Source organism: Bidens hawaiensis, unplaced genomic scaffold (assembly GCF_021521415.1).
Source record: "Bidens hawaiensis isolate Kalapana, Puna unplaced genomic scaffold, B.hawaiensis_p1.1 tig00017795_1, whole genome shotgun sequence".
Lineage (NCBI taxonomy): Eukaryota > Viridiplantae > Streptophyta > Magnoliopsida > Asterales > Asteraceae > Bidens > Bidens hawaiensis.
In genome coordinates, this window is record NW_027492688.1 from 50,067 (window position 1) to 77,749 (window position 27,683).

General features: G+C 35.7%; 1 pseudogene; it reads left to right on the plus strand.

Annotated features, from left to right (window-relative positions):
- Positions 1-21,903: 21,903 nt before the first annotated feature.
- LOC143554697 (ethylene-responsive transcription factor ERF010 pseudogene) lies at positions 21,904-22,338 on the plus strand (annotated as a pseudogene).
- Positions 22,339-27,683: the final 5,345 nt, after the last annotated feature.

Here is a 27,683-nt window from a genome sequence, read left to right on the forward strand (position 1 = left end):
GGACGACTTAAAAACCCAATAACAATAGTTTAAAAACAAGTTTGCTTAAACAATAAAGTTCAAGGTAATGCATGATCCTATACCGCGCGCCCGCCTCGGCTACCTAAGAATAACATACTAAAAGTGTCAACACGGGGTTGGTGAGTTCACAAGTTTATATAAATAAAGCGCTTGCGTTTACGTTTTGCGTTTTGCGTTTGCGTTACAAGATATTGTTAAATCAATTATATATCTACAGGTAGCTAGCCTATAAAGCAAGTATTACTAAGTGTTCGACACCGAAGCTGACTGTTTATCAATTGCCTTGCCACCAGGTCTATCCCGACCATGGTAATGTGTTAGCTAAGATTACACCCGCTCGACCTCCAGTCGAGTTTAGCGTTGGGTGGGGTTTGTCAAACCCAGTAGTACTACTCAACTGTGACTCGCTATTATCCAATACTAAACGGTTCGATGTTATGAAGGACTTTAGTTGTTTCGTTTGCCACTTAGCCTTTACAAGTGATATATAATCTAATAACAAAAATCTAAAAGCGTTTTGGGGTATGTATTCTCCCCCAAGTAAAAGCGTTTAAAAGAGTTTAAAGGGGAACGTGAAACTCACTGTTTGCGAATAATTCAATAAAACAAGTCACCCAAGTGATGCGCGTCACAGAAAATCCTCACTAGCGTTCTAAAACAACAATGAGATTTTCTAAGTGTTGGAACTATTATCGAGTCTCTAGACTCGGCACATAATACCTATGCACAAAATACGTTTCGTGTTTCGTTTGTGAATTGTATGTGTCTCAACAAACACGTTTGTGATACGTTACATGTGTGAACAACTATTTACGTGTCAAGTATTAATAGTGTACATTACTAGCAATTATTCCCCACAAAGGCAATTTTGTCAAAATATAGCAATTATCTAGCAACAAGCACGTTTCATGTAGTTTCGTATAGTTCAGCAGCTAATTTCATCAAGACAGAATCCTACTTGAAAGATTACTATATTCAATAGATCCCAACATCTCAAATAATTCACCAAAAATTGTCACAAAAACATACATGAGTTAGGTTTCCAGAACTATTTTTATTGTATTTTTATTCCACATAGTTTACTCACAAAGATTAAAACAATACAGTAAACTCACAGAAGTAAAAATCATGCGCAACAGAATGTTATTTGTTATTCCCGTTAAATGAAAAATCCAATTAATGCAAGACCAATTGAGTTAGGTTCTTAACTCAACATGTTAACTTTCAGAAGTTGAACCAACCCATTTGGTCTTGTAGTTCATGAGGTATGATAATTACAAAACAGCCTAACAGCAGGTCTCACAATTCAGATTTGCACTTCAGTTTTGTAAAATAATAAAAGTTAACTTTTACGCGTCCAAAAATTACAAACTTGGACTTTATAGAAACTAGACTCAACCTAGTACAATGTAGTGTTAACAATTTCGACCAATTTCCACATTAACATTTAGTTACAGTTGTCTAAACATAACTTACAATCTGTCCAGTACCAGTTTTGACCTTTAATCACATTTAAATCGTTTGAGCAACCAAAACACCTCCAAATTAGGCGTGGTTGGGTTTTCTGAAAACTAGACTCAGAGCACTAACTTTTAGACTCATAAATAGTCCAATTTGGTTTTATATTTAACAAGTTACATGTCGTTCAAGTTTAACCATCTCTGCTGTCAAAACTCAACAAGCACACACAATCGTCTAACATGCATCCTAAGCACACGACATATCCCCAAACATGCAATAAACATAATTCTTCATCAAAATCAGTAGTAAACCCTATAGGGTTTACAAACAATCAATGACCTAACAATCTTTCACCGTTCAAAATCACATATGATCATCTAAATCAATAACCAAAGCATAATCAATCATCATCTAATCCATACAAAGCATAAGAACACTTAATACATGATTTACAAAGTTAGGGTTTCATGTTTATACCTTAAAAACGCAGAAACAACCAAGAGAAAGGAGAGAGATGCTTAGAAACGAGTGTGGGATGCTCCGATTATGAAGAACCAAACCAAAACGGGTGTGATATAGGTGTGGTGGTGGCTACCGTCGCAAAGGATGAGAGGGAGGGGGGGGGGGGGCGATCGTATGAGAGGGAGCGGGAGAGGGAGGGAATTAGGGTTTTGTATTATTATTAATAATAATATGTTACACCAAGGCCCCTCAACTTCTAATTATTACTTTTCTAGCATAAGTAACTTGTTTGCATCTTGAGTTAATGTTCTATACTATATTATCACATAGCACATAAACCTAACACATAATTATTAAATAATTATTGTTTGGATGTTTTTCATTTATTCACCAATGGTTTGCGTCGACTCGTTTGCGTTTCGGTGCAATCCCGAAAGATTACATATGTAGTGATTGTCAAGCGTCATTTAAAACTCTATTTTAAATGTAATGAGATGTGCGTTATAGATCAAGTGATCTTAAGTTTGAATTGACAGAGTTTGGATTAATGGAGTTAACCTGAAATTGACGAGTGTCACATCATTCCCATGTTGAAAGAATTTTCGTCCCGAAAATTTGAGTTAAGTCGCGATGGGTGTCTGAAAAAGCAAGAAAAATTTTCAGTTTGTTACATCATCCCCTAGTAGAAAGAAATTTCGTCCCGAAATTTAATTCATACCTCTGGTGATTTCTGATGGTTTGACGGGTTTCGCGGTTTTCGGTGCTTGGTCAACCCTTCAAAAAGGTGAGGATACTTTTTCATCATTTGATCCTCGCGTTCCCACGTGAACTCCGGTCGACGTCTCGAGTTCCAACGAACCTTAACGATTGGAATTTTGCTGTGCTTGAGTGTTTTGGTTTCCCAATCCAAAACTTCGACTGGCTCTTCAATGAAGCGTAGCTGTTCATCGACTTGTAATTCGTCCAAAGGGACTGCTTGGGTTTCATCGGAAAGGCATTTCTTCAAATGGATACATGGAATACATTGTGTACGCCATTGAGTTCCATTGGTAGGTCCAATCGGTACGCCACCGGACCAATGCGCTCAGTTATCCGGTAGGGGCCAACGTATCGTGGGTTGAGTTTGTTTCGCTTTCCGAAGCGAACCACACCTTTACAAGGTGAGACTTTGAGTAATACTTGGTCGTTCACTTGAAATTCAAGAGGCTTTCGGCGCTTGTCGGCGTAACTCTTTTGACGATCTCGTGCTGCTGCCATACGGTTTCGGATTTGAACAATCTTTTCAGAGGTTTCAAGTACTAATTCTGGACCAGTGATTTGGCTATCACCCACCTCTGCCCAGCAGAGAGGTGATCGACACTTCTGTCCGTACAACACTTCAAACGGCGCTGCTTTAATGCTTGCGTGATAGCTGTTATTATACGAAAACTCTACCAAAGGCAAGTGAGGTTCCCAACTTTTTCCGAAATCCAACACGCATGCACGCAACATGTCCTCCAAGGTCTGAATGCTGCGCTCACTTTGCCCATCCGTCTGAGGATGGTATGCTGTGCTCATATCAAGGCGGGTGCCTAGTGCACTCTGTAGTGACTTCCAGAAGTGCGAAGTGAAACGGGAATCTCGATCAGATATGATTGAGACAGGCACTCCGTGTCTAGAAACTACTTCTTTCATATAGATGCGAGTCAGTCTTTCCATTTTGTCTGATTCCTTGATTGCTAAGAAGTGTGCAGACTTAGTCAACCGGTCAACGATCACCCAGATGGTATCGCATCCCGTCGGTGTTTTGGGTAATCCCGTGATGAAATCCATTGAAATGTGTTCCCATTTCCACGTTGGAAGTTCCGGTTGCTGTAGCAGACCAGATGGTTTCTGATACTCTATTTTGACTCTGGCACAAGTCAAGCATTTGCCCACGTAGGTGGCAATGTCGGCTTTCATGTTTGGCCACCAGTAAAGTGCCTTCAGGTCATGGTACATTTTATCTGAGCCAGGGTGGATGGAATATCGGGACTTGTGTGCTTCGTCCATCACTAGAGTTCTCAACTCTCCGTATCGAGGGACCCAAATCCGGTTTTCGAAATATCAGACCCCGTCCGATTTGGCTTCAAGTTGGTTATTCATGCCCCGCATGAGTTCTGATGGGAGATTATCGTCTTTCAAGGCTTCGAGTTGCGCATCGCGAATCTAATCAGGTAAGTTGGCGCGAATCGTGAGTTGTAATGCTCGCACTCGCCTAGGTTTATCGGTTTCTTTTCTGCTGAGAGCGTCGGTCACTACATTGGCCTTGCCAGGGTTGTACTTGATGGCACAATCATAATCCTTAAGCAGCTCGACCCAATGACGCTGTCGCATGTTCAGCTCCTTCTGATCGTAGATATGTTGGAGACTCTTGTGGTCGGTGTAAATGGTAAACTTGGTACCGTACAAGTAATGCCTCCATATCTTAAGAGCAAACACCACAGCTCCGAGTTCCAAGTCATGGGTCGTGTAGTTTTTCTCATGAATCCGTAGTTGTCGAGAGGCATAGGCTATAACTTTCTCGAGTTGCATCAGCACACAACCAAGACCTTGTATCGATGCGTCACAATGTACCTCAAAATTTTCTGTTCCCTCTGGAAGGGCTAGTATAGGGGCGCTACAGAGTTTGGTTTTCAACAGTTGAAAAGCGGATTTTTGCGCGTCACCCCAATTGTACTTAGTACCCTTGTGAGTCAAAGCGGTGAGGGGTTGAGCAATCTTTGAGAATCCCTCGATAAAACTCCGGTAGTAGCCGGCCAGTCCTAGGAATTGTCACACCTCAGTCGGAGTCTTAGGTGCTTCCCAGTTTTTGATGGCCTCTACCTTACCGGGATCGACATGAATACCATTCTCATTAATCACATGTCCTAAGAAGTGAACCTCGCGAAGCCAAAATTCGCATTTCGAGAGTTAAGCGTAAAGTTGTTCCTTCTTCAGTAATTCTAGGATCAACCTCAGGTGTTCTTCATGGTCGGTCTTGTCCTTGAAGTAGACGAGGATATCATCAATAAAAACAATCACAAACTTGTCGAGGTACGCCTTGCATACTCGATTCATGAGATCCATAAATACGACTGGTGCGTTGGTTAACCCAAAAGGCATAACCGAAAACTCTTAGTGACCATACCAAGTTCTGAAAGCCGCCTTTGAAATATCTTCTTCGCGCACTCTTAATTGATGGTAACCAGATCTCAGATCGATCTTCGAGTAACTTGACCCTTGAAGCTGGTCGAACAGATCATCAATTCGGGGTAAGGGATAACGGTTCTTGATCGTCACCTTGTGCAGCTCTCGGTAGTCGATGCACATGCGGAAAGTCCCGTCCTTCTTTCAGACAAATAAGACAGGGGCTCCCCATGGTGATGAGCTAGGTCGGATAAAACCCTTATCCAACAATTCTTGCAGTTGCGTGGACAACTCCTGAAGCTCTGCCGGTGCGAGCCGATACGGGGCTCGTGCTATGGGTGCTGCACCGGGGGTTAACTCGATTTGGAACTCGACTTGTCGAATAGGAGGGAGTCCAGGAAAATCCTCCGGGAAAACTTCCGGAAAATCTCGCACAATCGGTATATCTTCGATTCGCTTCTCCTCCGCGGGTTTCTCGACAATATGGGCTAAAATTGCCGGATGACCCTTTCGTAAATATTTCTGCGCCTTCCTGAGAGTGATGATGCTGGTGGTCATGCCGCTCTTCTCGCCCTGGATCGAAATGATCTCGCCGGAAGGGGTAGTGATGTGGACTATCTTGTCATGACATATAATCTCCGCTCGGTTCTCGGATAGCCAGTTCATGCCGACAACGACATCGAAACTACCAAGTGTAAAAGGTATGAGGTCGATATCAAAAGTATGACCCGACATTTTCAACTTACATCCCGAAAGTACATGAGTTGTTTCTATAGACTTATCGTCAGCTAATTCAACAGGAAACTTAGCATCTAACGGGGTTGGAGTTAAGTCTAAGAGTTTACTAAAGGCTTTCGATACAAAACTCCTATCAGCTCCAGTGTTAAACAAAACAGAAGCAAAATAGTCGTTCACAGGAAACTTATCAGTCACCACATACGGATCACTGCGGGCCTGGCCCGAACCAATGACGAAAGCTCTACCTTTACCACTGCTTCCGCCACCGCTGCTGCCTCAATTGTTCTCATTCTGCTTTAGTTTGGGGCAATCCTTCTTGAAATGACCCTCTTGACCACACTCGAAACACCCTTTAGTCGCCATAGGTTGTTTATGAGCACCCTTTGCCGCTAGGTCTCCCCTACATTCCTTGGCCTGATGACCCATTTTTCCGCATCTCAGACACTTGATACGGTCGCATGGGCCAGCATGGTGATAGTTGCACTTGTTGCATTTCGGGTGTTTCCCAGCATAGCCACTCGAACCCTGCCCGCCACCGTTGTTGTTATTGTTGGGACCCTGATTATTGAAGCTCCGAGTGAGTTCGGGCTTACGGTAGTGTTGTTGCTGTGGGGGGTTCGATGATGAGGACCTGGCGTTGTCAAACTTCCTCTTTCCATTACTCGGGTTGTTGTTGTTGTTGTCAGTGCTCGAGTTGTCACGGGTTTTAGAGTTTGAACCTCTAGGTGGTAACGCACCTTGGGTCACTGCCTGATCCATCAGTTTGTGAGCTAACCGGATCGCTTGTTGAATTGTAGCCGGTTTAGAAGACGTCACCATACCCTGAATTTGCGGTACCAACCCATCGATGTACATATCGATTCTCTTACTCACCGGGTCTACCATCCGTGGACACATTACTGCTAGCTCGTAAGAACGGGTGGTGTAGGCTTCGATCTCGGAACCCACCATTTTCAATGACCAAAACTCATATTCCAACTTCGCGATTTCCTCTCTAGGACAATACTCTTCCCGCATCATATTCTTGAACTCTTCCCAGTTCATAGCGTTCGCCGATTCCAATCCAAGAATTTGCACATTGGAGTTCCACCAAGTGAGAGCGGAATCATCCAGTATTCCAGCAGCAAATTTGACCCTGCTGGCGGGTGGACAGTTACACATCTCAAAAGCTGACTCGGCCTTCTCAGCCCAACGCAGGAAACCTATGGCTCCCTCAGTGCCCTTAAACGAATTGGACTTGCAATCCAGGTAGTTCTTGAAAGTACACGTTCCAGCTGCACCTCCGGCTTGATTCTGAACATGTGCGGCTAGAGCTGCCGCCGCATGGTCATTCAATAGGGTTTGGAGTTCCGCTGCGGTTAAGTTGATGTTACCGCGACCGTGTCCAGCGTTTCTTCCAGCCATTTCCTTGAATCACAGCATAAAATGTTAGACATGAATTCTCGGTTTCATATGTAACACCCCATACATGTAATAAAAAGATAGGTAAGAAAGAAAATAAAAGAAGCAAACATCACATCACAACCATATAATAATCCAAATAATAATTCATGATTAAAACCATTGTATTCGCTACAAAGTATTTAAAACCAATCCTTAAAATCATAGAAAATAATAGTTTGGATGGAGACAACCCCTCCATCTAGGTGTTATCATCCTTAGATGTCATCGTCTGAGGACACCTCTGAGTGTGCCTCTGGCTCAGCCGGTTCTTCCTCCGGTTCCTCTTCGGGTTCCTCCTCGGGATCTTCCTCGGGTTCCTCCTCAGGTTCTTCCTCAGGTTCTGCTGCATTCCGGGCAATTTGCATCTGTAAAATATCGCATCGCTCTAGATCTATCTCTGTCCGGGATTTCGCCACAAAGAGTTGCTCTTTCAAATCGATCATCTCTGCTTGCATTTTTCTCATAATCTTCATCTGCTGATCATTAGTATCCCGCATTTCCTTCATAGCCGCTGTCAGGCGGGAAATTTCCTCCCTAGCCTCGGTTCCATCTCTCATTAATCTGGAAACGTTCGCTCTCGCCGAGCGCATAAAACCCACGTCACGTTCTAAACAAGAAACAACAGCTGCGAGAACTCGCTCTATAGGTTCGGTTATGGGTGGTAGGATGTTGGGGTAAGCAGGACGACTCGGGTGTGGTAGCGGGGGAACTTGTTCGCGATAAACCATACGCCTGATCAGACTCGGGTACCAATCCCAGCTAACGTCGTCGTCGTACATGCCTCCAGACAGGCGATACCTCTTCGGTGCAAGGGTTTCTAGTTCCGGGATTACTCGGGGTGGCGATGAGGTAGGTAGCTGCGGTTCCTTTCCATGAGCATGAGTCATCTGGTCGGATGATGATGATGGTAGCGTCGACATCCCTACAGGTAAGTCGTGTATGCGCACGAATGAGTGAATGAGGTAAAGAGATAAAATAACGAAAGACTAAACAAAATATATATGCAGTGCGTATAATTATAACTAATGGGTCGTTGCGGTTATAGTCTAGTATGCATGCAATTTCTAGTTCGCTATAACCAATGGCTCTGATACCAATCTGTCACACCCTCAAAATCCACTAACGGAGTTTTACCGTCAGAGGGTGTGAACTAACAGGATCGGAATCATTAGTTATAATCAAACCATAAGTAAAGTTTTCAAAACACGAAAACATTTAAGTGTAAACAAGTGCGGAAGCGTAAAATCATAAACCAAGAGTTGCGTCACGCAGGACGACTTAAAAACCCAATAACAATAGTTTAAAAACAAGTTTGCTTAAACAATAAAGTTCAAGGTAATGCATGATCCTATACCGCGCGCCCGCCTCGGCTACCTGAGAATAACATACTAAAAGTGTCAACACGGGGTTGGTGAGTTCACAAGTTTATATAAATAAAGCGCTTGCGTTTACGTTTTGCGTTTTGCGTTTGCGTTACCAGATATTGTTAAATCAATTATATATCTATAGGTAGCTAGCCTATAAAGCAAGTATTACTAAGTGTTCGACACCGAAGCTGACTGTTTATCAATTGCCTTGCCACCAGGTCTATCCCGACCATGGTAACGTGTTAGCCAAGATTACACCCGCTCGACCTCCAGTCGAGTTTAGCGTTGGGTGGGGTTTGTCAAACCCAGTAGTACTACTCAACCGTGACTCGCTATTATCCAATACTAAACGGTTCGATGTTATGAAGAACTTTAGTTGTTTCGTTTGCCACTTAGCCTTTACAAGTGATATATAATCTAATAACAAAAATCTAAAAGCGTTTCGGGGTATGTATTCTCCCCCAAGTAAAAGCGTTTAAAAGAGTTTAAAGGGGAACGTGAAACTCACTGTTTGCGAATAATTCAATAAAACAAGTCACCCAAGTGATGCGCGTCATAGAAAATCCTCACTAGCGTTCTAAAACAACAATGAGATTTTCTAAGTGTTGGAACTATTATCGAGTCTCTAGACTCGGCACATAATACCTATGCACAAAATACGTTTCGTGTTTCGTTTGTGAATTGTATGTGTCTCAACAAACACATTTGTGATACGTTACATGTGTGAACAACTAATTACGTGTCAAGTATTAATAGTGTACATTATTAGCAATTATTCCCCACAAGGGCAATTTGGTCAAAATATAGCAATTATCTAGCAACAAGCACGTTTCATGTAGTTTCGTATAGTTCAGCAGCTAATTTCATCAAGACAGAATCCTACTTGAAAGATTACTATATTCAATAGATCACAACATCTCAAATAATTCACCAAAAATCGTCAAAAAAACATACATGAGTTAGGTTTCCAGAACTATTTTTATTGTATTTTTATTCCACATAGTTTACTCACAAAGATCAAAACATTACAGTAAACTCACAGCAGTAAAAATCATGCGCAACAGAATGTTATTTGTTATTCCCGTTAAATGAAAAATCCAATTAATGCAAGACCAATTGGTTAGGTTCTTAACTCAACATGTTAACTTTCAGAAGTTGAACCAACCCATTTGGTCTTGTAGTTCATGAGGTATGATAATTACAAAACAGCCTAACAGCAGGTCTCACAATTCAGATTTGCACTTCAGTTTTGTAAAATAATAAAAGTTAACTTTTACTCGTCCAAAAATTACAAACTTGGACTTTATAGAAACTAGACTCAACCTAGTACAATGTAGTGTTAACAATCTGGACCAATTTCCACATTAACATTTAGTTACAGTTGTCTAAACATAACTTACAATCTGTCCAGTACCAGTTTTGACCTTTAATCACATTTAAATCGTTTGAGCAACCAAAACACCTCCAAATTAGGCGTGGTTGGGTTTTCTGAAAACTAAACTCAGAGCACTAACTTTTAGACTCATAAATAGTCCAATTTGGTTTTATATTTAACAAGTTACATGTCGTTCAAGTTTAACCATCTCTGCTGTCAAAACTCAGCAAGCACACACAATCGTCTAACATGCTAAGCACACGACATATCCCCAAACATGAAATAAACATAATTCTTCATCAAAATCAGTAGTAAACCTTCTAGGGTTTACAAACAATCGATGACCTAACAATCTTTCACCGTTCAAAATCATATATGATCATCTAAATCAATAACCAAAGCATAATCAATCATCATCTAATCCATACAAAGCATAAGAACACTTAATACATGATTTACAAAGTTAGGGTTTCATGTTTATACCTTAAAAACGCAGAAACAACCAAGAGAAAGGTGAGAGATGCTTAGAAACGAGTGTGGGATGCTCCGATTATGAAGAACCAGGCCAAAACGGGTGTGATATGGGTGTGGTGGTGGCTGCCGTCGCAAAGGATGAGAGGGAGGGGGGGGGGCGATCGTATGAGAGGGAGAGGGAGGGAGTTAGGGTTTTGTATTATTATTAATAATAATATGTTACACCAAGTTCCCTCAACTTCTAATTATTACTTTTCTAGCATAAGTAACTTGTTTGCATCTTGAGTTAATGTTCTATACTATATTATCACATAGCACATAAACCTAACACATAATTATCAAATAATTATTGTTTGGATGTTTTTCTTTTATTCACCAATGGTTTGCGTCGACTCGTTTGCGTTTCGGTGCAATCCCGAAAGATTACATATGTAGTGATTGTCAAGCGTCATTTAAAACTCTATTTTAAATGTAATGAGATGTGCGTTATAGATCAAGTGATCTTAAGTTTGAATTGACGGAGTTTGGATTAACGGAGTTAAACTGAAATTAACGAGTGTCACACTACGTGTAGGGTCGGATATTAAAAACCTGTGTATAAATACCGGTTCCGGGTATTTTTATCGGGTTCGGTTCCAGGTTCGGATTTTTTTCACCTCTGCATCTAACCCAATCTAGTCCCAAGATGATTATACAAAGCCCATGTGGTATGGCCCAAGTCAAATATTTAAGGTGTAAGTTTGAAAATTTTAGTTTTGAGATTTGTGATTTTTTTTTCCTTTTCCATTTTTGTAAAGTTTCTCACATCAAATATGTCATTCATCTTAACTTGATTTTCTTTTATACATTAGTTCGTTGAGAAACACATTTTTTAAAGACCACAAACCCATTATTTGATAGTTATGTCAATAGTAACTACATATAACTATTGTATCAAATGAGTGAAAGCTCATGCATTCACTATTTTTAAATATTATTTACGTATAAATTAAAAAGAATTAAAATTGCTTAGCTTTCTAAGGATAGACAGAATGATCACAGACTTGGGCAAAATGCACGGAGTGGTTCTACAAACTAAGGTAAAGATGATGTGCCACGGTATGGGATGAAGAGGAAGCTCGGTTTGGCCTGGTCATCCTGAATTAGAGACACAACAAAAATGGTGAAAAATAGTGGGACGAGAGAAAGGACATGAGATAGTAGGAACAGTTTTGCACTCAATCGGGTCCAGAGGATCAAAATGCACTTCGCACCCCCTTCCACTCAAAGGGAATAGTCATAATCATATGACCATCAGCTTTATTTTTCTTTAAGATGTGATTAAACTTTCTAATAAAAAATGCATTATTTGATTTTTTTAAATAATCGATATTAGTAGGCTAGACTCCACTATTTCTTCTTATTGGTACATGAAATTTAAAATGTCTTATAGACATGAAACATAAATAGTTTAACGAGTTGTATTCATTTTTGATACTTGTGTTAAGCGTATCTTATCTAACATGTTTATTATGATAAGACATGTTTTGTCATCCCTACATATGTAAATATAATTTAATCGAAAACCTGGACAGACCCAAGGTAGTTTGGTCCCCAGTTGGATTATAAATCGTATAAAACTTTTAGGCTTGTTCATTTTGTATATATAAAAAAGTCATGTTAATCACGCAAATAGTCATGTGGTGTGGTTAATAGTCACCCTTTAAGATTTAAGTTTAAAAAGTAACAGCTTTAAGATATGTGATTTTTATTTTGTATCATGTTTGGACTCTAAAACTATATTCCGTTAAAAATGTGCTAAGTTAGTATAAAGTTACTATTTTGATAGAATAACATAATTTAGTAAACCACGAAAACTAAAAAAAACAATAAAAACAAAACCCGATAATTGGAAAACTCGTTTAGGATAAAACTTCTTCTTCGTGTGCTTTTACAGTTGGCTGGAGAAATCGACTTGCTAGTGAGTTCGTTTCAAATGGGTTTAAGAGTAACTGAGCAACATACAACAATATTGATTATAAACAACTAAATTTTATCTTTGATTTTGATGGCATTACTTGTATTGTGTAGCGACAGTCGAACGGAACTTTGAGTAGGAGTTTTCCAAGGCTGAATATCAATTGTGGGGATTGTTTGGGTGGAGATTTTACATAATAGATATTTTTTTTAATAGAAGTAAGTGTTAGAATCCAAACATATCACAACATATAAACCAAATATGTTACTTGTTTAACTTATACTCCGTACCAAATAAGGCGTGACTAGGGTGAAATGGAACAAATCATTTTCGAACTAATTGGCCACCACCACTATCATCATTCCATTATTGTTATGAATAAAGGTGATGAAGATGAAAGTCAAGCATACACATGATCATCCTTAAAATATAAGTGGTGTGGATATGACTTGTTGGCCATTTAGAAATAGATATGGTGGAAAACCCATTGATAACTTGCTTGTTAGATTAAACAATCTCTACCCGAAACAGTTTGTTCTTTGGATTCCCTTTTGGATGAAAGCAATGCCATATGTCATGTCATTTGACTCTCTTTTTTTCCTTGTTCCCATTATAAATTGCACAAGCTTAGGCTATATACGAATGTAGATCTATTGTTATGTTTTATCCGAAAAAAGGTAAGTTTCTTTTTGGTATAACATTATATACTAGGACTCGATTTTATTAATCACATCTATTTTTAGGTTGGTTGGTAGTAATCTCATCTCATAAAGTTAATGTTATCGGTCTCATATCTTTAAATACTATTAAAGCAATACACTTTGTTCACATGACATTTTTCTAGGCTGTCCACATATGCATCCAGTCAGCAACTTTCTATTGTCAGATTGTCTACTATGCTGCCACGTGTCATCTTCACCAAATCACTCTATATTTAAACCTTAACTATTCTTAATTTTTCACCCTAAACATATTTTTCTCTCTTTCTCTATTAGCCGGATCTCCTTTCACCCTCTCATATATTCCGGCTACTCTAGATCCAGATTTGTATTAATCGTTTTCCGGTAAGTTTATATTTTATAATAAGCATCCGATTGTTGATATATGTATTTCCGACAACATTATATTTTCTTCCGGTTATTGTTTCCTCTAATCTTCTTATCTTTATTTTCATTGTTAATTGATTTTATTAAAATCAGTTTAGGTTGTAATAAAAAACGGCGATGAAGCTAATATGTTGACGTATTTACGTTTTTCCGGCAAGTTTTCCGCTTAGTTTTTCCGGTTATGTGTTATACTTAAAACAATGGTTGTTTTATATTTATTTGAAGTTTTATAATTTCATTTGTACGTTAACCTTCCCATATATATATATAATTTTTTTGAGAGCAATAAACTATTCGTTACTATAAAAATGATGTTGTTTTAGTCATCACCAAAATATATTAGATATAAATTTCTGGTCATTATTCATGTTTTAAATATTATGTCTAAATAACTGGCATTACAAATTTTTTAACCAAATTTAGATGTTACAAATTTATTTTGGTGTTAATATTGATTTTAATCTTTTTAATATTATTATATTTGTACCTTAATGATAATTTAATTTGTTTTAATTATGTATAGTTTTCATAAAAAAATTTTACTTTTTCAGTTTATATATATTTTTAATTATGTGTGTTTAACTTACCGCATATTTAACTTATTTAAAACTAGAATAAGTTATCATTTTAATATTTATAAAACTGATTGTCAAACTAAAAATACCTGTCATAATTGTAATGTAATCTTACTTTAATTTACGCGAATATTAATTATTAATTAATACTAAAATAATAAACGCGTTATTTTAGAACACAATATTTAAATTGACATAATTTCTAATAATCAATACTTAATATATCATAAGTTATATAACCATTTTATCATCATTTATAAATATTATTCGGCATATATGATTTAGTTAATATTATTAAACATGACAACTTTTCATAATATATTAATATTATTATTCCCATGAATCAAGATATTTCAAATTATTTCTATCTTTACATGGAAGACAAAATTTAAACATAAATTTCGATCACTTATAAGTTTACCATTCGATATCGTATTCCTCATTGATATTCCATCATAACTACATCCAAATTTCAATACTTTCGCTGCAACCATGTAATTTTTTCAATGAATTATTAATATACATTTCACTTTGTTTTTCAAAAATTAAATTAATCACATATTAATTTCTTATTTGTTATTATTTATAGTAGATTTAATTGATTATGAGATTCCACACCCGAAACATAATTCAGTGATTATATTTTTATCCATTTTAACTAATGTATAATAAACACTCATTATATTTTTATCCATTTTAACTATAAAGTTTTTTAAACATAATATAAATCTTCTAATTATAGCATCCAAACAATTTGATAGTCTAAGTCTTTAAAATGTTTCAAAGAATATTAAAAATATTTGATAATTTATTTCATATACGTTTATATTTTTTTTCATTGATTTTGTGTCATATTTTTTCACCTGTAATTATTTTTAAAGTCAACTAAAATTTTTTAATCTTTCCAAAGTTATTTAAAAATTCATTTATTGTAAAATGTATTTAAGTTTTCCAAGTTTAACAAAATATTTATGTCAGTGATTTAAAAGTTTGTTGCAAGATTGGTCAAAAATAAAAAAAATATTTCATAATTTTTTGAAGTTGACTAATTTCAATTTTTTTATATTTTGTAACTATTTTAAAAATATTTCAAAACGGGTTGTTTTAAATGAGTATCAAATTTGTTAGGTATAAAATGACGACAAAAAAATGTTTTTATTGATATATCTTTTTGTTTAATGGTTTAAGTTAAAAATATATTTTATGTTGTCATTTTACTTTGTTTGTTGTTGTATGTTATTTTGTTTTAATAAAAACAACTTTATTAATGTTTAAATGTTACTCATTATTAAATATGTTATTATGGTATATTTAATTTGGATTATATTGTTTTATTATATTTTCAGGTGGTGAAGCAGAATGAGTTTCTTTTGGTAGAATGTTTGAAGAAGTTGATGGTGGTTTAATATGAAAGAACATGTTTATGTCTTTTGTTGCTGTTTTTTGGTTGTTCAATGTACATTAACTTGTAACTTTTAACTTTTAAGATCTAGACAATGTAAATAGTTAACGTTTTGGTCCGAAAGTTTGAAGAAGTATTGTGTTGCTTGAATTTGTTGTTTAAATTTATTATGTTTGTTGACATGTTTTTCACCTATGTGTAACACGGGCTATACCTTATGAACATGTAAGGGGGTGGCTTTTTTTACCCTTATCAAGACAAGGTTTTTATCAGGTTTGAGAATGGACAGTATAAGAATTTTAAGCCTACACAACTATTGTCATGTGATAATTTGATCATGTTGAGAGAGCTTGACCTGTTGAAGTTATCTAATGCAAGAAAATAAGTTGCACATCTCAATTTGGAAGCAGAAGTGAGTTTGAAGGTCAAATGGTTAGAACAGTGTTGTAACTATGAAAGTGATTATGAAGATTTTCCAGACAATTTTTGGAGTCTGATGATGAATTTAAGGTAAAATATAAATTTTTTAGATATTGTTGTTAGATTTAATACAAGTAGTATATCACCTCTTTACACTTTCTAATAACTATAATTTGGAAGTTAAGTTTTATTGGTTCCATATAACAATTTTAGTAATGTTTATATGTTACTAATTATTATACATGTTGTTTTGTTGGTTTATATTTTATATAATCTGCTATTGTGTTGTAACAATTTTCAGGTGTGTTAGGAAAATGGATTTTTTTTTGTTGAAGTTTTCAAGATGTTGATGATTGTTTAATAGCAAAGAACATTATTAGTTATTTTGTTAATGTGCGTTTGGTTGTTATGTTCAAATTAACTTCCTGTAATTTGGAAGTTTTAATATTAAGACAATGTAAATTTATTACTTTTTGATTGATATAGTGACAATGTAAATATATGTTTTAATTGTTAAAGAAATATTATGTTAGTTTAAATTGATGTTTAAGTTGATTATGTTTAGTGACATGTTATTCCACCCGCGTGTCACGCGGGTATATACCATAGTTTTACACTGTTTGTTTTCATTGAATTATCGTTTTGAGATAAGTTTTACATCAAACAACTCGTAACCTTATTCCGATCAAAAGCTTAAAGCATTAGTTTAAAATTCGGAAAAAAAAACTTAATTATGTTAATTTTTTTAAACGGGAATCCAATAAAAACAAATAGTGTGAAATGTTAGTCCGGTGACAGTAATTTTATAAAATGAGATTATTATCGACCAACCTAAAAATGATGATACTAATGAATTTTCCTATATATTATCAATAAACAATCATTACACTAATGTCATGTATTGTTGTGGCGTCCTCTCACAAGTTGTTAGGCATATTTGGTGTGTTTTGTTTGATAACTATATTTTATATGCATACGAAATTAAATGAAAATGTTGAGGGAGAAATACTAATTTTAAATTTTAAAATGAAAAAAATAGGAAGATTGAGAACATACGGCACCATTAGGGCTGACAATTTATACACAAGACATGAATACATGACACGACACGACACGTACCTACACGAATTTAACAAGTAACAGGTAAAGACCTTAACAGTTTTCGTGTACTAAACAGGTAGACACGAAATTACCTATTAAATTTTGTGTCTAAACATGTAATATACATGTTTACCTGTTAAGTACATGTAAAGTACCTGGTTAGATTTTTATAATTAAATATATATATATATATATAATTATAGAATATCCTAAACCCTAAATTCCTAAAACATTTTCACTCTCTTTTTCTCAGCCGTCACCACTCCCCACTCACAAACATTCCTCTCCGATTTTTGTTTCACTAAACAGGTTGTCAAATATGTGTTTTAAACAACTCTTATCGTGTATTATCGTGTTTTATTATGTATATCAGGTAGTAACAGGTTCGTGTTCGTGTTTGGGGTACATGTACACGATAAGTGTCTTGTCGTTTACAGGTATACACATTTCGTGTTCGTATCTTATCATGCACGAGTATACATGCACAATATGCCAGCCCTAGGCACCATAAGCAATAACAAATTGTATTTATTATTTTACTAAACATGTGTAGAAGATGAGTAACAAACGAAACATCATTCATTTGCATCCATCTACAGTCACCAAACCCTTTATATTAATTGGTTTTAGTTGCTACATCTTCTCAACCCAACATTTCCATCCTACTCCCAATTTACAAATACTGAAATAGATATATTTTCCCATTTGTTGTATAATTTGACAGGAAACAAAAATTAGCATCAACTTTGAGTTTCGCATACAAGGATCCGTAGAAGTTAATTTTTTCATACGAGACTATAACATATTGTGATTAACGAATTTATCTTAGCACTTGTCGTATGTGGGGCGAGATTGATATTACTAATGTCACTATCAATTTTGATTCTTACCTAATTTGAAAGACTACTAAATTTTATATTAGACTTTAATCTTTGACGAAATGAAGAGACTATTGTTGGCTTTGTCACGAGAATTAAGGCCTTTTGACCTTTGTTTTTAGCAATCATACACACACTTATCTACTTCAAAACTATTTCAAGAAAAATCTACTGGGTATTCAATATTCGAATCAGATTTGAGAAACTCGAAATTTGATTCAACTCACATTCAAATTCGATTTAGAAATCGAATTTTGAATCGAATACGAATTTATGATTTTAAATTCGATTTGGAATTTGAATTCAAATTATACCTTTTATTTTTATTACAAATATACATATTTATAAAAAGATAAATTACATAATTCTTTTAAGTTCAGAAGAATAAAGTTTGAAAGTTCATCGATTTTACTTTTTAATTCATGTAATTGGATATTTTGGAATTACAAATTTGAACAATTTATTTATTTTATAGACTTGCATTTTTTTTGGTTAAAAACTCAAATTTGTAGTTGTTTTAAAAATGAAATTAAATATTTTGTTAACTAAATTCGAATCAAATCCATTCGAATTTGAACTTTATGCTCGAATCCAAATTCGAATTAGCTATTTTATATTCGAATCGAATTTGTCGAATTTATTTTGAATTCGAATTCAATTCGAATCTAGCATCAAAATTTCAAAATTCAAATAAATCGAATATTCTAAATTCTATTCGTTTTACACCCCTAAAATCTAACATCATGCCAGGTTTTGAACCATGGTATTCACTCTAAAAGAAAAGAGCATTTATCACCTAGCCAAAGTTGAAATACTAAGGCCTTACGACAAAGTTTAATTTTAAGTCGTATAATAATAAATTGAAATTTCAAATACATATTAGGTAAATAGTGGTGAAGCAATAAATTGAATCGTATATGTCATCTGTACGTTGTGGGTGATCGGGTATTCATAGGAAGAACTTTTGAGGAATAGACTGAATTTGGTGACTCATTCCTTTTTGAGTCATACTATATCATTATTTTTGGTTAGATCGAAAGTTATAACGGAATGTTTGTATTCAATGGTAGACTTTGAGATTTTCATTTTTTTATTTTATGAGGGATGTTTGGGGGGTTTAACCAAATTTTATGGGGGTGATAAGAATTTTAGCATATGAATAACACTATTTTTTTTATTGTGGAGGACGGTTAGGCCCCATTATTCTCAAATAGGCCCGCCAATGTTTGCACTTAGTCAACATGAGGATGGTAACTTAGGGTGAGATGTAGGTACGCTAGTTAATACTATGGCACATATTGGACATGTTGTCGTTAATAGCTTATGATGGACTAGAGCTCTTGATTGTGGAGTTTCAGTTTATGATGATCCTCAAGATGTAAATCGATTTGAATCGACAAATGATTATTTGGACCATGATGAGAGCTACACTAATAAATCCTTGAATCTATCATGATGTGGCATTACAACTTGAACCGAGCCATCAACAAGAAGACACTAGCTAGTTAGTGTGTATCAATAATCAAGTGTAAGATATAAATCATAATGATATCAAGAATTTTATTTGAATAAATAAATTAAGATGTTTAGATAAGGTAGTTATGTCACGAACATGAAAATACTTACAATAATAGTTATCTAAACAATAATGGTACAAAAACAGTTTTCATGATACAAAAGTTCACTTTGAGAAAAATTTGCCTAAAAGTCGATATAAGAATTTACATGCGATTTTTTGCTTAAACTATTTGCCTAAGTCTTTAATAAGCTTTCTTCGTGTCTACAGGTTGCTTAGGTAAGTAATGTCTAGTTTTAGGAACATTAATGTTCCAAAGCAACAAAATAAATATTTGCCTAGTTGGAACATATTTGATGTCGGCACTACTCAAGTTGCGTATAATAGTATCTAATATACTATCCAATAAAGTAACAACCTCAAAACTTATATTGTTTTGGAACTATGAATATGACTGAGCACATCTTGTAACAAATTAATGTACAAGGACTTGTAATAAAGACTCACATTCATGCGTCACCCAATTTAAGAAAATTACATCCGCCCACCTAACAAAGTTATCAACATTTTAACCCCTCAAACACAATACTTTAAACTCTTTCATTAGTACACATGACGTGGCACACATTCGATTATTCAGTTTATAAAATATTGAATTCTAATTTTACAAAATGTTAAGATTCTATCAAGTGCTAGGCTATCAAACCACGACTAGTGGATACGAGAAAATTGTCTTCTAGTATCGAACAATCATGTCATGTTCTTGATAATTGTCTTTCCTTCAAGCCACCTAGAGACTACTAAGCTTGACCTTGACATTACAGCTCGAGCTGAGCCACCAACAATAAGACATGAGCAACTGAGAATATACATCCTTAGTCAACTGTAAGCTACAAAGGAGTTATATCAACGATGTTACTAGTAAAAATAAACGAGTACCACTTTTAATAAGATAAGTAGGGAATATTAAGAACATGCAATTTGAATACCTCTTTTAAAGTATTTGTACAAAATGCCATGAGACAATTTGAATCCCAAAACGCCCCAGGGACCAAACGTAGTGGGGCGTTGTGGTGTGGAAAACCCCAAAACGTCCGGGTACCCCCTAGGAGGGCATTTTTGAGCTTCAAATTGTCTTATGGCGTTTGGTACGAAACGCTTTGATGGAGAAGAAGGTGATGCCAAGGAATATTGTTGAGCAAATGGAGAAGAAGATGGGAGGCGTTTTCTCGCTCCACCACTACATATGGTCTTAGTCAAGTGTAGTTTTGACATTTGAATTTTGCTTAAACGATGATCCAATGTATGAAATTCCAATGGTGTTATTACCTTTTGAGCCTATAAAGTTACCATTCAACTCTATATAGAGGGTGTTTGCATGACATGGATGTGAGCCATCCATTACGATTAGCTCACTACAAATTCATTGGCCAAAATCGTTCATTGGCATGACCCCATATCTTGTAGCGTGGTATGATTTGTCAATGAGTCTTTTGGAAGTTTGCGTTTTATTCTTGATATCGAGATACAACGTGGCTTCTCTTCGTTTAAGAGCATATCTCTGGATAGTGGCGGTTTTGGAAATCTTGGTTGGCATGGCCACCATAACTCGAAGTGTGATATATTATTTTCATATATAGTAAGTACTCAACATATTGTAAAAATGTAAAGTGATATTATCTTTTGTATTCACACACGCCACTTAAGGGATGAATGTTTTCGGTATGGGTACCAATCTACCGGTACCGAATTTGTTTCGATTTGGTATCGTCGGTATCGAATCAGTACCAAGTTTTGAGTTTTCGGTATCATTACGGTACCGGAATTTCCCGAATTTTACACGAAATACCTCACAACTAGCTCTTTTTTAATGCGGTGTATTGCTAAGAAGTTTGAGTTTTTCAAAGGTACCTAAGTTTGATCCCCATAGAAAACATTTTGAAGACAGCAAGGGTGACTCAATGAAGGAAGACTGAGATCTTTGTGATCTCCGTTTCGATCTTGGGAACATCCGAGTTTTACCACAAGTGAGTTTTTCGGGCGGGCAGGTTTTCCTCGAAACCAAATATAACTTGAATGCATTTAAGGGCTCAATATAGTTAGATTGAGCCAGCTGAAGATAACATTTTGTCATTAGATCACCCCCTACATAATAGCCAATTCTTTGAATTCTTTTGTGTGTAATCTCACAACTAGTCATTATCTCAACAATTTATTTCAACTACTATTGTACCATCAATTAATTTTATTAAAACATATATAAATTAGCTTACCCAATTTTCCAATTTTAAATATAAATAATAATTATATATATTATACTATTTTATTATTATTCTTCTTATTATTATTATTATATTATAATAAAGTAGTTTCAGTTTTAAAAGGATTTTCATTATCGAACTCTCCGAACTCATCCATCCATCAAACCCACCTCCCAAATTCACACACATTACCAGATCAATGGACGGCAGAATCACCGGCGGCCGGTGCAGCTGCTCATCGCCGGAGAAGCGTAAAAACAACGACAGGCCATACAAAGGTATCCGTATGAGGAAGTGGGGTAAATGGGTGGCAGAGATTCGCGAGCCGAAAAAACGCTCCAGAATCTGGCTCGGCTCATACTCCACACCCGTAGCCGCGGCCAGAGCCTACGACACGGCTGTTTATTACCTCCGTGGGCCCACCGCGCCGCTTAATTTCCCGGAATTACTGGCGTACGATGGCGGCTTGGATGAGTTATCGGCGGCTTCGATTCGGAAGAAGGCCACGGAGGTTGGGGCCCGGGTGGATGCGGAAACGAGATGTTCGCATGCACCACCAGGTAAGGAAGTGAAGCTTGAAAAGCCCGACTTGAATAAGAAACCCGAACCCGAACCCGGATGTGGATGGGAGTAAGTAAGTAAATGAATAATAATATTATTATCTTATCTGGGGAGGATGAAGCAATTCGGTAATTTAATGGATTCGCTAACTACAGGTATTGTAACGATTAATTAAACAAGATGATCCGGGTCTTAGTTACTGTAATTGTTTCTTAATTTCTTGAATAAAAAAACAAGTGTTCGATAGATTTGCAAGATTTAGGATTGTGTTTAGAAAGTTATTAGTTATTTAGTTATATGTTTAAACTAATAATTATCTGATTGATAGTTGGAGTTTTAAGCAAAGAAATTTGTGTGGGTTCCAATTTGTTTTACCTAGTTGTTATCTAATTTTACATCGATATATGTTGTGTATTGTTGCGAATATGTGTGGTGGTTTAACTGTCATGTACTTTTTAAAACCGCCCGTTATATCACCGTCATGTACTTTTATGGAACGAATGTGACTTATAACTCTCTTGCTAATGTTTCACTAAAAAGCGCATAATGGTTTAACTGAAAACATAGTTATTATTAATTTCTTTTAATAAAAATGTGAGTGAGATTATGTGATTGGTTGGAATATAGGTTGGCCCCACGCTTCTTGCCCCTTAACCCGTTAATCGGTTAGCTACTTAGCGCCCGAGGGGGCTTCTTGTTTGGCACCCATGTTTAATAATGGTTTGGTTGAAGAATTGTAAGTGAGGTGGTAGGGGCATTTCACCATGATTAGTCTAACTGAAACACCAGTGGTATGGATTTAGCTATATATGGTATTTAAAAGATTTTTAGAAGTTGTATGAAAATCTTCGTTTTTAGCCAATGGTGCATTTTGTTGAAGTAGAATCAATCACACAATATGGTAACTAATGACGCATTTTTATGGCGTAATAGAATTTGCACTATGTATATATTTTGTGGTGGTAATATAATCTTAAACGCTCATTAACTCCAAACGTTAAACATGACAATTCTTATAATAAATAAATAAATAACACATCTGAATTGTTGACAGAATGACAGCTATTTAAAACATTTTTTCTCTCAAACGTGAATAATCATTTTTACAGGCTTTTTATTCTTCATGTCATGTGTTCCCTGTGTTTGTTTGTTGTTACAAAAGTTTGTTCAAAACACATTCACCAATCATTTTATCTCGTGAATGTTAAATTATAGTTTGTTTTATTTGACTATTAAATATAAACTAGGTGGCAACCCGCCGTGTTTCGGCGGCGGATATGAATTCGGTTGTTATTAGTTAGGTTCGTACCGATACAGACATTAAACACAAATTACAAATTAGTAAACACCCAGAATAGTAGCTACTCGTATAACATATAATAACATGATCGTCGTAGCGACGAGCCGCGAATTTGGTCAGCATCAGCTATATTTGTTATGGTTTGGAACTAAACCCAAAAAATTGTTCCGTTAAGTTAACATATTTATAACAAAAACCCGGGAATTACGGTCGCGAGCCGACGCAAATTCCATTGGTATCCATTAGGTTCATTACGGGTACGAGAACCAAACCAAAAAAAAAAAGATTCGTTAAGAGTCATATTACATTTATACGAAAAGAATGGAAAGGAAATAAAACGTAAATGAAAAAATACTAATAATAAAACATAATACAATAACTAACAAAACCATTCATTTGTAACCTTAGAGGACTCGAACATGGGCAGAGGCAGGGGTGAACAAAAAAGTTGGAGAGAAAAGTTAGCCAAAACCATTAAGACAAATAGACAGATTTTGTAATTTTTTTGAAAGTAATTGTGTAAAACGTCAAAACAATAGCATTAAAAACTTTTTGTGGCACCAACACTTGCTCTCTCTATATATATATATAGGATCATTTCATAAGTTTTTTTATAGCAAGAAGTGCGAGAAGTGAAGGTGTAACTCCATGAATCCCTAATTTCACTCCATTTCTTATGTGTAGGTGCGCTGTGTAGGTGCATATGTATGTGTGTAGGTACGTCTGTTTGTATATGTGTACGTATCTTTGTATATATGTATGTATGTTTGTATGTGTGTAGGTACATAGGTTTGAATGTGGCTCGGTACATTTATATGTTTGTAAGTAGGTTTGAATGTGTAATTAAGACATAAATACAATCAACCTACATATATGTATGTAACATCATATTAAGGGGAGTAAAATTAGGGATTAATGGAGTTATACCTTCACTTCTAGCACTTCTCGCTGTAATATCACTTCTCGCAAGATCTATCCCCTATATATATATATATATTTATAGGATTGTGAAGTAAGATTAAGGGGCTGTTTGGTTGTATTTTAATCATTTTGTTAAGAGACTATCTTTGGATCAGTCAGAGGTATAGTGTTTTTGATCTGCTAAAAAGACACATCTTAAGTCATAATGGTTCATGGAGCTTCTTAATGACTAAGTTTTAGAGACATGCTGAATAATTTGAATGTACCTCTTAATCAGTCAAACATCTTAATGATTCAACATAGTGTTGTGGTTTAAAGTCTCTTTACCACTTTAAAACCCAAACCCTTTATCATGTGTGCCTCACGTTGTGTTGAAAATATACATTTGCATCCCGGTAACATGATGAAGCCCCTCTCTTACCGTCCCGACACGGTATACTGGGCTTTAAACTCATACTTCATTGCTATTTGCCAACTCTAAGTGAAGGTGTTCGTAGACGTTTTGTAATCTTGATCCTTTTATATATAACACAAACCGAACTACATTTGGATAATGGGTAAGCGAGCAACAAGCTGCGCCGCTATCCCCTTTTGAATCGCAAAGCCTATTCTACTAAATATAAATCCTTGGTTCCTCGGGCTCTGCGAGTCACTGTGGACCACCTTCTGCACCCGCTCCAAGAAGCGAACCGCCTCGGGAGATAGGGATCCAAAAGTGTCGAAGGCAAATGGAATGAACACGTGCTGATTCTCCAAACACGATGTCTCATGCTTAGCAACCTTCCTAGACTCCGCTCTCAAAACCGCCTGCCCCGATACGAAGCCACTGTCTCTCAGCCCCACCAACGGGGACACCCCAGTGAGGTCAACACACGCATGCTTACCCCCTGCCCAACCAAATACAAGAACATCCGCAGGACGCAGGTAGATACATCATGTCTTGATCGCCAACAAACATGGTAACTTTAAGCATCATTTTTAACATAATTTATACATCATGTCTTTATAGTGTTTTGAGTTTAAACGTATACATGCTACATTAAATGCATGAACAACATTTATTATGAGATCAAGTATCAATGGATTGTATCCTAATTAATATGAATCGAACCAACTACCGAGGATTGTTAAGACATTGAAGCAACAACAAAGTACAAACCCAAGGTGAACTCATATGGAGCAAGTTCAACTATGAACACTAAGTCATGACCGACTTGGTTCAAAGAAGTTTAGGCTTTAGCCTAGGGTCTCAAATTATCGGGGCCCTCGATATAAAAAATAATAATCTTGTTATAATACATTAATATAGAACAAAAAGAACATGATTAGTAATTAAAAGAAGCTTATTTAGTTATATATTTATAATTTTCATGAATTCACTTTGGTTTATCAAGTTAACAAAGAGTAGGGTTTTTAGTTTAACCAATCTGTTTGATATTTTTTATTTAACCAATCTGTTTGATATGTTTTAATTAACTTGTTTGGCCCGTATGACAATTCACTCGCCCATTTGGGCCCGTTTTTTGCACCCTTCAAAAGTATTTCTAGATTCCTCAGTCGCCACTATATATAACAACGACATTTAGAAAAGAGGCTAATTTTATATTTCATCTTGGACCTACAATACAATTAAGCCACTAACACGATTTGTTGTGGTCTTAACTAATTATATTTTAAATGACACCTAGACATCATGTAGACAAAAATGAATTCACCAATGACCAATGTACCTTAGAAATCAAGTGTAGTGGTTAGACTAATTGCAATTATTACTCGATAAGTTAAATAACAAAACCACACAATAAAATACTAACATTTTAACAAAATAAAAGTTACAAGCACACAAGAATAAAAAGAATGAAACTCGCTTTTATTTGGTTATGGACCTACTAATCAGTTTTTCTACTCACCCACAGTTATTTAGTATTTCCTCCGTCTCCATGTATTTCTCACACTCTCTTTCTAGTTGATTTTATTTCTCTTGTAATTTCATAAAAAAAATGCTACTATAAAGAAATATTATCTTTTGACCTTTATGCCTGAAATTGTCTGTTCTTTTTAAGAATAAAAATCTTGGGCTCGGCCCAAATTAAAAGAAGTTAGGTTCGACTAGGCCGGCCTAACGATATAGCGGTTGTGGACACCAAACGATTACCGCCCAGTGGAACCTTCTTAGCGAAATTTGTTTTCAGGGTTTTCACTACTAGAAAACAAGTCATTTTTCAACGAAACTTTCCTACAAATTTCTTACGACAAATAATTCCAACAGATTTCCAACAAAAAAAAGTAAGCTCCAAATTTGCTACAACATTATATAATAAACATTACGTTAAGTCAAAATAATTTTTGTAGGAAAGTTATAGAAGTTTACAACCAAATGTTTTTGTAGCAATTTTGTAAGAAAAATTGTTGGAAAACGACTTTCAAGCATGTGTTTTTCCAACGTAACTTTTTGTTGGAAAACTGTTAGAAACTGGATTTTCTAACAAATTTCCTACGAATTCAGTTGTAGAAAAACATCTCTTTTTCTAGTAGTGTTTGATTTTGTGACCTTTTTAATGGCTGGTGGTGTCCTTGAACAATTGTAGCTCGCATTTATAGTTTGTTCATTGATAGTATCCACTATGTGAACTTTAATTTTAAGGTTGAGACCACATATTTAACCCTAGCAATAAGAAATGTGTATATAGGCTAAACCATAACTGTTTCAAATCTAAGGGTTAAGTGTTAGGAGTTCAAATGTAGGGTCCATATTTTTGGTCTCAAGTTTTGGGGTTCAAGTAGATTGATCTGTTTCTTTAGTCAACTTTCTCTTATGTTTTATTTGTATGAACTCATTGGTAGGAATAGTAGAGGCATATATAGGTTTAGCATGTCACGTTATTCACCCAAGTACCATCTATCTAATCACACAATTGCTAGTGTAGTGTTGGGAAACCTTTGAAGGCCTTACTTCACAGTTGTCAATAGTATGCCTGAAAACAACACACTGATAACAACATGTGGCTTCCATATATACGATATAGAAAGTAAACAAGGCGACTAAGAGAGCCATTATACGAAGCCTTTATTTCGATCGGAAGATCTATATCTGTATTATAAGATTGATAGGTTGGCCAATCTAGCACCCAATCGATCTGGCAAATATTCCCACAAGTCCGTAGGCTAAGAGACAATTATAAGATTGAGCTCCATAT